At 37.2% G+C, this 12,550-nt stretch overlaps 1 protein-coding gene and 1 long non-coding RNA gene across 4 annotated transcripts in view; one reads left to right on the top strand and one right to left on the bottom strand.

Annotated features, from left to right (window-relative positions):
* LOC123551423 (fanconi-associated nuclease 1-like) overlaps positions 1 to 12,550 on the top strand; it is a 210,861-nt gene that overhangs the window by 59,603 nt on the left and 138,708 nt on the right. The gene's annotated exons all lie outside the window — the stretch shown is intronic.
* LOC123551426 (uncharacterized) lies at positions 8,577 to 11,735 on the bottom strand. The gene is made up of 3 exons (XR_006686404.2): positions 11,346 to 11,735; positions 10,789 to 10,969; positions 8,577 to 9,338 (listed from the first exon to the last, which is right to left on the bottom strand). It is a non-coding gene; the product is annotated as an uncharacterized LOC123551426 (long non-coding RNA).

Raw genomic sequence — 12,550 nt, 5'->3', positions numbered from 1 at the left:
TTGATTGTTTTTTAATGCCTTACCTGTAGAAGGGTCATAAAGTATCAGACACTAATGAGATAAGATTCAAGTGTTCATTATTTTCCCTATACACCTCAGTATGGATGACTGCCTAGCCTGGAATCCAGTTGACAATTTCAAACTATTTTTTCTACCTGCAAATTGACAGCCTGGGAAAACCTTTTTTCGACCGAAGCGCCACCTAAATTAGCAGCCCGAAAAATGCGGGAGATAAATAATAAGAATGATAACTTCTGAAAGCAATAAACCCAATGGCGAAAATAGAAACAGAATTCTCACAGAAAAAACAGATCTGGATTTGTGTACTTTCCGAAGGTTTCCAACATTTCCGCCATAGACAAAATATAACCTTAGTTATCCCTCCCATACTCTTCGCGCAAGTTTAACAACTTATAAATATCTCAGTATAAACTTAAGTAAGCTCATACACAATCAAGATGTTATTTAAAATGCAGACCTCGTGATCTACAAAAATAGTCGAACTTTCGGCAGTATGCCTCGTTTTCAAGCGCAAATATGATCACATGATAATTAGGCTAAGTATAGAAAATCATAATTAAGTAGTTACTATGGAAACTACTTAGATTTCTCCATGCGTTAGATAAAGCAAAACTCGATTAATGCCAGTTACACTAAATAGCGCAAATTAATGATATCTTTAATGCATAAATAATAGGTATATTTCTTCTGACAAAGCACAAATATTATCAACGGCTTCCCAGGTTAGGACTAGCCTAGTAGATTGATGATTAATTTGTTTAGTACTCAAATTTCTGGGTTTATTTATCTTTATAATTTACATAGATTTACATAGGGAAAAACTTTGCAAATCTTATTGTCCAAAACCACAGGGCCTAGGGCTTTGATATTTGTAATGTAGCATCATCTAGTGGTTCTCTACCAAGTTCGTTCAAATAATTTCACTAGGGCCGAATATGGCCCCAACCCCTGGGGTCACATGGTTTTATATGACTTAATAGGAAAACTTTAAAATCTTTTTGTCTAAAACCAACAACATTCAAATTTTGACCCAAATGTATAGTTTGATGGCTAGATCAAACCTAGGCATGAGTTGACCTTGATCTGTGACCTATTGACCTACTTTTCACATTTCTGTAGCTACAGCTCATATTTTGGACTACTGCATAGGTATGTTGTACCGACATAAACTTGACCTTGCCATTGACCTCTTGACCTACTTCTACATTTGAAGGTATCCAGCTACAAATTTGGACCACATGCATAGTGTTTGTATTCTGAAATGAAATTGACCTTGATCTTGACTAGTGACCTACTTTCACATTTCTCGACGCTACAGAGCCTTCAAATTTGGACCACATGCATAGTTTTGTGTACCAAATGAACTGTGACTCTGAGATAGATCTAGTGACCTACTTTCACCTTTCTGTAGCTACACCCTCAAATTTGGACCACATTCATAGTTTTGAGCACCAAAATTAAACTTTGACCTTGACATTGACCGTAGTGACCTACTTTCACTATTTTGAAGTACAGGCTTCCATTTGGACCACATACATAGTTTTTGCCCAAAATGAAATTGTAAACCATAGTGACCTACTTTCACATTTCTCATGCTACAACATCCTACAATTTGGACCACATGCAAGTGTGTACCGGAAATGAACTTGGATCTTGATCTTGATTTCTGTATTTACAGTCCCCCCCCCCCCCACCCTTCAGAGTTAACCACATGCATAGCTGTGTACCAAAAATGAAAACTTTGACCTTGACATTGACCAACTTTCACAATTTGAAGGTAACAGGCTTCAAATATTGGACCACATGCTTAGTGTTTGTGTACCGAAATGACTCTGAACCTCTGATTTGGACCTATGACCTACGTTCACATTTCTCAGGCTACAGCCTTCCAATTGGACAACATGCTAGTTTTTGTTACCAAATGAACTTTGACCTTGACATTGACCTAGTGACAAAATTTCATAAATTTTGAAGGTAACAGCTTCAAATTTAGAAAGGGGACACATCTTTAGTTTTGTGTTCCAAAATGAAATTGACCTTGATTTGACCTTAGTGACTTACTAATCTTTCACATTTCTCAAGCTACAGCCTTCAAAATTTGGACAACATGCATAGTTTTGTGTACCGAAATAAACTTGATCTTGAAATAGATCTAGTGACCTACTTTCATATTTCTCAAACTAACAGCTTTCACAAATTGACCACATGCACAGTGATGTGTATCGAAATGAAACATTGACTTGACCTGAATTTTGAGCTTAGCTAGTCTTGAAATTTGGAACATTCAAAATTGGCTCAATGGTGGGCGCCAAGACACTTCTGTGTTCTCTTGTACATATATGCGGCATAACAAATACTTGAAATTTTGTTTTTGAACAGTCATAAGTCAATTTAGAACTACTTGTACTGAGTATATACTGAACATTATGTTAGCCCACCATCTATTCAAATCACTCAGCTCCCATCGTGTCCATCCATACCTCCATAACAAGTTCCTCATTGCATCTCCTCAAACACTGGGGGATTTTGACCATACCTTGGCAGACTGATGTATTGACAACCCTATTGTTTCCCTGAAAATCAGACTGGTTCAACAATTTTTTAACTCACCTGTCACAAAGTGACAAGGTGAGCTTTTGGATCGCGCGTTGGTCCGTCGTCCTCCGTGCGTCCGTAAACTTTTGCTTGTGACCACTCTAGTAGTCACATTTTTCATTGGATCTTTTGAAAGTTGGTCAAATGTTCATCTTGATGATATCTAGGTCAAGTTCGAAACTGGGTCCACAAGTGCCCTCACATACAGTCTAGTCTAAAAATAGAAAAACCTAGTGACCTCTCTATAGGGCCATATATTTTCAAAAGATCTTCATGAAAATTGGTCAGAATGTCACCTTGATGATATCTAGCTCAAGTTGCGAAAGCTGGGTCCACGTGCCATTCAAAAACTAGTCAGTCAGGTCTAAAAATAGAAAAACCTTGTGACCTCTGTAAGGCCATATATTATCACAAGATCATCATGATAATAGGTCAGAATGTTCTCACTTGATGTATCTAGGTCCATGTCGAAACTGTCACATGCCTTCAAAAACTATGTCAGTAGGTCTAAAAATAGAAAAACCTGTGCCCTCTAGATGCCATAGATTTTCACAAGATCCTTCTGAAAAATGGTCAAACATCACCTTGATGATAACTAGAAACAAATTCGAAACTGGTCACGTGCCTTCAAAAACTAGGTCATTAGGTCAAAAAATAGAAAAACTTTTGACCACTCTAAAAGAAGGCCATATTTTTCATGGGATTTCAGGAAAGTTGGTCTGAATATTCATCATGATGATATCTAGGTCAGGTTTGAAACAGTGTCACGTTCGGTCAAAAACCTAGTTCAGTTCAGGTCTAAAAAATAAAAAAAACACTTGTGCACTCTCTAGAGGTCCCATATATTGCAATTAGATCTTCATGAACATTGGTCAGAATGTTCACACTGATGATATCTAGAGTCCCAAGTTTCGAAAGTGGGTCACATACCTTCCAAAACAAGGTCAGTAGTTCCAGAAACAGAGAAAACGTTGTGACCTCTCAAGAAGGCCCATATTTTTACATGAGATCTGTATGAAAGTTGGTCGATTTCATCTTGATGATATCTCTGTCAAATCGAAAGTGGGTCACGTCCATCAAAACTAAGTCAGTAGGTCAGATAATATAAAAACTTTATGACCTCTCTAAAAGCCATATTTTACATGGGATCTAGTATAAAGATGGTCCTGCAAATGTCATCTTGATGAAATCTAGGTCAAGTTGAAAGGGGGGGGCTGGGTCACGTGCCCGTCAAAACTAGGGTCAGAAGTCTAAAAATAGAAAAACCTTGTGAACTCTCTAAGGCCATACTTTTGAATGGATCTCCATAAAAATTTGGTCAGAATGTCTCACCTTGAGATATCTAGGTCAAGATGGAAACTGGTCACGAGCCTCAAAAACTAGGTCAGTAGGTCAAATAATAAAAAAACCTTCTGACCTCTCTAGAGGCCAGCACTTTCGTGGATCTGTAGAAAATTGGTCTGAATGTTCATCTTTAATGATATCTAGGTCAAGTTTGAAACCGGTCAACTGCGTCAAAAAACTAGGTCAGTAAGGTCTAAAATTATTAAAATCTTTTTACCTCTCTAGAGGCCATATTTTTCAATGGATCTTCATGAAAATTGATCTGAATGTTCACCTTGATGATATCTAGGTCAGTTTCGAAACTATTTTTCTTGAGATCTTCATGAAAAATAGTGAGAATGTTCACCTTGATGATATCTAGGTAAAGTTCAAAACAGGGTCACGTACCTTCGAAAACTAGGTCAATAGGTCAAATAATAGAAAAACCTTGTGACCTCTGTAGAAACCATATTTTTCAATGGATCTTCATGAAAATTGGTCAGAATTTTTATCTTGATAATATCTAGGTCAAGTTCAAAACTGGGTCACATGAGCTCAAAAACTAGGTCACTATGTCAAATAATAGAAAAACAACGTCATACTCAAAACTGGGTCATGTGGGAAGAGGTGAGCGATTCAGGACCATCATGGTCCTCTTGTTTAATGAGTTATGGCCCTTTGTTTTGATTTCTAATATAATTTTATATCCAGTGGCCCTCCAAGTAGTTTATTGGTTTTTTATGGCCTTACCTGTAGAAGGGTCCTAATGTCTGTAGACACTAATGAGATAATGATTCAAGTTGTTCATTATTTTCCTGTTACACCTGTGAATGGACAACCCTAGTAGATTGATGATTAATTTGTTTAGTACTCAGACTTTTGGGTTTAATTGTTAGTTATAATATAAGTAATCATATGTGCATTCTTTGTTTCCATAATAAGAAAAAAATAATAATTGCATATAACTCATTAATGGTGCCATCTCTGTTGTTTAGGGTATAGGTTTAATTATTAGTTATGATATAAGGATTTTGAGCTAGTCTTGAAATTTGTAACATTCAATAATGACTCAATGCTGGGCACCAAGATCACTCTGTGATCTCTTGTTACATAAGTACATTTTAATCCAGGTATTGTGAGTTATAACATGGTTAAGTATATAGCAAAGTACATGTATTGTATATACATCATTGGCACATGTCAGAGGGAGTCAGTGGCGCGGTGGTTAGCAGGTTGGACTGCAACGCCAGCAGTCCGGGTTGGATTCCCGGTCGGGGCTGATATCCCGATTAGCATTTAGTGCTGGGTGATATGCTTAAATTGGTACTGTTTCCAGCAGTATCAGCCTAGACTGGATGCTGGGGAGGTAAATATGACACCTGCCATGGGCTTGGCTGGAAATAAGTTGTTCCATCCATTCCAGGGTGGGTGGGTGGTGGGGACTTCCATTGTTTACCAATGTTAAACAAGAAACTTTACCTTTTAACTTTAGATTATTATGTTAAACTGCAGTTGAGGTAAATTGTCACCTCCCTTTAGGGAACTTTGTATTGCAGGGCAATACTTCATTCACTTGTAATTTTTTGACTGTATTGACTCAAACTTTATGAAAGATGCCAAAGTTGCAATACTATATCTTCTGGTTGTGGTTTGACCTTTAATCAGATGACAGAATTTGTTTTTTTTAGCTCATCTGATTTTTTGAAAAAAAATGATGAGTTATTTATTGTGATCGCCCTTCATCCATTGTCCGTCCACAATTTCTTGTGAACATGATAGAGACCACATTTTGCAATTTATTTCACTTAAACTTGCACACAACTTGTATTGGCGTAATATCTCAGTTCCTTTCAAAAACTGGCCAGATCCCTTCCAGAGTTATGGCCCCTTAAAGGGCCAAAATTTGTTATTGTGGCTTTTGCAGGCATATAATTATAGAGACTTCATTTCTGGTTTGGTTTCATACAAACTTGCAAAACGTCTTTAATAACAATAGATCTTGGATTCCGTGATGAATCCGGCAGATCCAATGAAGTTACGGCCCCTGATTGACCCTTGGAAGAGCAAACATTTTTAAATTTTTACCTTGTGAACATGATAGAAGTGACATTTTACATTTGATTTTAACCACACTTACACTTAACTGAAGTCACAATAAGATCTCGGTTACTTGCGAAAACTGGCTAGATTCCGTTCATATGTTCTAGAGTTACTGCCCCTGAAATGGGTAAAATTTTCTAGTTTTGTCCTTTCAGCCATATAGAGGTTTCATTTATGCTTTGATTTGTTACAAACTTGCACAGAATATTATGTCTCCCCCAGGAGACATATTGTTTTTGCCCTGTCCGTCCGTCCGTCCGTCACACTTCATTTCCGAGCAATAACTGGAGAACCATTTGACCTAGAACCTCCAAACTTCATAGGGTTGTAGGGCTGCTGGAGTAGACGACCCCTATTGTTATTGGGGTCACTCCGTCAAAGGTCAAGGTCACAGGGGCCTGAACATTGAAAACCATTTCCGATAAATAACTTGAGAACCACTTGACCCAGAATGTTGAAACTTCATAGGATGATTGGTCATGAAGAGTAGATGACCCCTATTGATTTTGGGGTCACTCCGTCAAAGGTCAAGGTCACAGGGGCCTGAACATTGAAAACCTTTTCCGATCAATAACTAGAGAACCACTTGACCCAGAATGTTGAAACTTCATAGGATGATTGGTCATGAAGAGTAGATGACCCCTATTGATTTTGGGGTCACTCCATCAAAGGTCAAGGTCACGGGCCTGAACATGGAAAACCATTTCCGATCAATAACTAGAGAACCACTTGACCCAGAATGTTGAAACTTCATAGGATGATTGTACATGCAAAGTAGATGACCCCTATTGATTTTGGGGTCACTCCATTAAAGGTCAAGGTCACAGGGGCCTGAACATTGAAAACCATTTCCGGTCAGTAACTTGAGAACCACTTGACCCAGAATGTTGAAACTTAATAGGGTGATTGGTCATGCAGAGTAGATGACCCCTAATGATTTTGGGGTCACTTTGTGAAAGGTCAAGGTCACAGGGGCCTGAACATTGAAAACCATTTCCGGTCAGTAACTTGAGAACCACTTGACCCGGAATGATGAAACTTCATAGGATGATTGGTCATGCAGAGTAGATGACCCCTAACGATTTTAGGGTCACTCTGTTAAAGGTCAAGGCCACAGGGGCCTGAACATGGAAAACCATTTCCAATCAATAACTTGAGAATCTCTCGACCCAGAATGTTGAAACTTCATAGGATGATTGTTCATGCAGAGTGAAAGACCCCTATTATTTTTGGGGTCATTCCATTAAAGGTCAAGGTCACAGAGGCCTGAACATTGATAACCAGTTCCGATCAATAACTTGAGAATCTCTCGACCCAGAATGTTGAAACTTCATAGGATGATTGAACATGCAGAGTAGATGACCCCTATTGATTTTGGGGTCAGTCTATTAAAGGTCAAGGTCACAGTGGCCTGTTCATGTAAAATCATTTTTTGGAAATAACTTGAGAACCACTTGACCTACAATGTTGAAACTTAATAGGATGATTGGACATGCAGAGTAGATGACCCCTATTTATTTTGAGGTCACTTGATCAAAGGTCAAGGTCACAGGAGCCTGAACAGTGACTTGAGAACCACTAGGCCAAGAGTGTTGAAATTTAGCGGGATGACTGGACATGCCAAGTAGATGATCCCTATTGCAGCCAACCATCAGTGTCTCTTTGACTTTTCGCTCCTGACCCCTATTGACTTCTTGCCTATAGGACTTTGCATTGGGGGAGACATGCGCTTTTTTACAAAAGCATTTTCTAGTTCATCTTGATGATCTAAGCCAGGTTTGAAACTGGGTCATGTGGGGTCAAAAACTAGGTCACCAGGTCAAATGGAAGTAAAAGATTAACACCCTAGAGGCCACATTTATGACCTGTCTTCATGAAACTTGGTCAGAATGTTCACCTAGATGATTCCTATGCCAGGTTCAAAACTGGGTCATATGGTTTCAAAAATAAGGTTACCCAGTCAAATGAAAGGGATAGCTTTTTAACACTCTAGATGCCATATTTATGATCCTGTCTTCATGAAAATTGGTCAGTATGTTCATCTTGATGATTTCTAGGTCAGTTTCAAAACTGGGTCATATGGGGTCAAAAACTAAGTCACCACATAAATCAAAGGAAAGAATTGTTAACACTGTAGAGGCCATATTTCTGACCCTATCTTCATGAAACTTGGTCTGAATGTTTCTCTTGATGATTCTAAGGCCAAGTTTAACAGATGAGCAATATAGGGTCATCATGACCCTCTTGTTGATTTGGTTAGTGATTTTTAGCTCACCTGAGCCAAAGGCTCAAGGTGAGCTATTGTGATTGCTCACCATCCAGTGTTTGTCCGTCGTCCGTCCATCGTCCATCCATCCACACTTTCTTTTAAACAACATCTCCTCCTGAACCACAGGGCTCTCGTTTGCTTTTTGGGACTGGGGCCAGGGTCCATGCAAGGGGGGAATTTCGCATGATTTTGAAAAAAATCTTTGTGGGGGGGAATTTCAGAAATACAAACACTAGAAGAAATGATAACAAGTACAGACATTCTTTTCAACTTTATGAATGTATAACTTCTCCCCTTACCACTGGTGGAAAACATAATTATAACTAAATTCCTATTGTTACACAACCTTCCACAGGTTCAGTGGAATTAAATGTAAACTAAAAGTTCAAACAAAGCATATGTGCCACACTGATGTTATCCTGAAACTTTGGCATGTTCACTATTTAAAAGCTTTGACATTCTGAAAAATATGATGTGATTCTAGCACATGGTAATGCAATGTTCATCATGACATGAATGTACAATGTTTATAGTACTAACTATTACCATGCTGCCTTTGCGACCAGTGTAGATCTTGACCAGCCTGCACATGCATGCAGTCACTGCACTGATCGCCATTCAGTCAGTATCTTTTCAATTTTATTAAGCACCTAACCTTTTAAACTGTCCAAATACAAACTTTGCAGGGTTTGGGTTAAAAATTCAGTGTTCTGTCTTAAAAAAGTTAAGAGCTTTCTCAAGTAGTTCAGGGGACAAACATGTAGACCCCTCATGCACTATCCTCATAATGTTGTCCAGAGTTTGTTGTTTCATGGAACTCCTCTGTGGTGTACAAAGAGAATTCATAAGAGAGAAAACTCTCTCTACACAGGCTGTAGATGATGGTATTAGACAGGACAGCAGTATTAAGTAGGTCATGCATGGAAATGTCCTGGTCATTTCTGGATGGCTAAGCATTTGCTGTAGCAGATAGGTGGACTTTCCAATGTCTGGTGTTTCTTCCTGTGCTGGCAGAGACTGAGCTCTGTGTCTACAAATATTTTATTATTAAAAATGAAACTTGAAATAAAATTACACAGACTATTAGCCAAAAGACTTTAAGTAAATTCTATCTTTAAATTACTTGTAAAAACATGTATATTATAACCATTTCATGTTTCAATAATGTTTTCTTTTGAGTCTAACAAGCATATCAGACTTACAATAAATAAAAGTTTAAACACTGAATGCATGACAAATTTATTGTTAATGTCTTTTCTTGCAAAAATGAAGAAAATATAAAATTCTATTTCAGGACTGCTGTAAAGTAAGAAATTTAACGTTTAAGAAAAAAAAGCTTGAAAGTAAACAAATATTAAGTCATAGATTTACCTGAATTACAGATTTTTATAAACAAATTCTACAATACTTTGTGATTCACAGCTCTAGTATGATGTGTAACACTGTTTGGAGTGTTTGGTGCTTCCTGGGTATCTACCCAAACATTTGATCTTTTTAACTGGTCAAGCTTACTCACTTTCACAATGATGGTTTAAATAATGAGTTTATAAAACTGAGGTAAAAGTAACATTCTGACATGGCTTGAATTGATTTCCAGTTAAACAAAGAAGAAAATCAAGCGCTGTTTATCCTGCGATAAACAACGGTTGACGCGCGGACCGGTAAGAGAGCATTGTGACGTCAATTATGACGTCGACGTCAATTATGACGTCATGTGACCGTCTGACGTCCGATACATTACTGCGTAAATGAATTCCAGCATAATATCTATTGAAATATATCAACTTGCATGTCAGAATGAAAACAATCAAGGCCTTCTTGTGATTTATTGTCTAATTTACCACGGTTCATCGTTCAGATGCTTCAGTATTTAACCACTCGGGCTAGCACCCTCGTGGTTCAATTCCTACGCATCTGAACTCTGAACCGTTGTAAATTAGACGATAAACAATGCAAAGGCCTTGATTATTTGTTAAATCACCGAAACAGTTACAGAATTTGCAATGCCAACAATTTAAATGATTCAGGTAAACCTTGAATAGGGAATCAATAAAAAGAAAAATATTATAAAACACAACACTGAAACAAAAACAGAGAGTAACAGATATAATGTGCTTTGTTTCGTCAATATATAACTCATAAACAGAACTGTCATCAGGAACATTTTGATTACTTGATCAAAAACATCTGGTGTTTGAATGCTTCAAATTCTCTTTTAATGGTTACAGCATCATACTCTGGTTCAGCTGTGTATGTGTGACCCATAAATATGTCCTGCTTTGCCACACCATAATGGTCTGCCAAATACCCAATGGCTGCCTGCATAAACAGTATGAGAATTTATTTCTTGTAACTAGGAAGCATATATTACTTGTTTTGTAGTTGAATTGTTTCAATAATTAATATCCGTTCACAAATATAAAAGTATAGACCCTGAATCTTCAACAGTTTAATATGAAAAAACATTTCAAGAAACTTACTTGACCATAGTTTATTAGGTCTGCAACATCAGATGGAACTTTGGTCAGATCAAAGATGGAGAATGCACTCAGCACTGGGATACAATGAAAGGCGTCTGTAATTTCACTCTTCAGAGAGTGAACTATGGGTACAGCAACTTCCACTGAGAACTGTCTGACAGTCATCAATTGTCCATGATTCCTAAAAGTTATAACCATAACAGAATGTGCTATTCCATTCCTATTCAATTTTAGGTCCGTTTGGAGGTCTATGTAAAATATATATACATACTGTACAAAATGGCGTAAAATAGACAACATTTCTACTGTAACAGTAATAATTACATTTCTGGTAAGGGTCTAAACTCTAATTCATTGAAAAGTTAATTCATCCACCAAGCCACAATTTTCTAGAATATTACAGTCTAGCCATTTTTAAGGTTGGAATATTTGTGGTTTATATTAATTTACTATGTTGTGCTGAATGACTGTACTCAACAGGAGCAATGTTGATTTATACAGTTCAATATGTTCTAGTAAATTAGTATATAAATCATTAATTTTGTTCAAAGTATTACCTTCTTCTCTGTGCGAGGTCTGTCCTCTCATTAATCTCAAACCATAAAGTTTCCAAACGGGAGAAGTACAGCTCAGGGTCACCATGTCCATCTGCCACCAAAGTAAACCTGGTAGATGATCAAGTTCATTAAGAAGCTCCTGAAAAATTTTACCAGAATTGAATGTTGACATTCATGATGGTACAAGTACTGAATATGAAAGTAATTGTTGCCAATACAAGTTTAAAACTTAAAAGCGGGGAGTCCATAGTTCAACAACTAGCCAAAATCTAAATTAAGGAAGCTGAAATAAAATTTATAGAGTCTAGAATAATCAAGGGTAGATAATATGAAATAAGGCACTGCCTCAATCGGGAATCGATCAGACTTCAACTCATCCCTTTAACATTAAAATAACTGTCTACTAGGGTGTTAATTAACATGCAATTGTTGAGAAGCACAATGACAGGACTTAAGGTGTCACAACAGCTCACACTGTGCTCAGGTGAGCTTAAAAATCATACACAAACTGAAACGTTACAGGATTGCAATCACTGTTATACTAGAACTTAACAGACAGACAACATCATTAAATCAAATCTATTTGCACCACCGCAGGGTTAAGAGCTCAGTTAGGGACGGACATATTAGCCTTCTTTTTTGCAGGCTTGGTTTTTTCTATTTGTGTTAATTGTAAATTCTGAAATTACTCGTAAAAAAATCCTAATTTTGTTTTATATACACCATAACAAAGACTTGCATACACTTTATTTATTTGATAACGGTTTCACATGTTTAAGTTTTATCTGGATACACAATGTATAATGATCACAGATCACAATAACTTGTTTTTTCATACATGAAACAAGCTGAACTGTGTATAACAACTTTTAATAACAGTATAGATGCTATTATCTAGGGCTGTGAAATAAGTATTGTCCATAATAAGGAAAATGTGATCTTGCTGTAATCTGTATTCTAAAATGTACAATTTTTTTTTAACAACAGAACAAATAAACAAGACGGGGCCATGATGGCCCTGTATCGCTCGCCTGACATATTGGACATTAAGGATCACCAAGTTCAATTTCTGACCAAGTTACATTAAGATATTGATCATAAATGTAGCCTCTAAAGAGGTTTTAACTTGCTTTTCCTTTGATTTGACTTGTGAACCCTAGTTTTTGACCCCACAGGACCCAGCTTCAAACCTGACTGAAAGTTCA

This window comes from Mercenaria mercenaria, chromosome 4 (genome assembly GCF_021730395.1).
Source record: "Mercenaria mercenaria strain notata chromosome 4, MADL_Memer_1, whole genome shotgun sequence".
NCBI classification, from domain to species: domain Eukaryota; kingdom Metazoa; phylum Mollusca; class Bivalvia; order Venerida; family Veneridae; genus Mercenaria; species Mercenaria mercenaria.
This window is presented reverse-complemented; position numbering and strand designations above follow the sequence as displayed.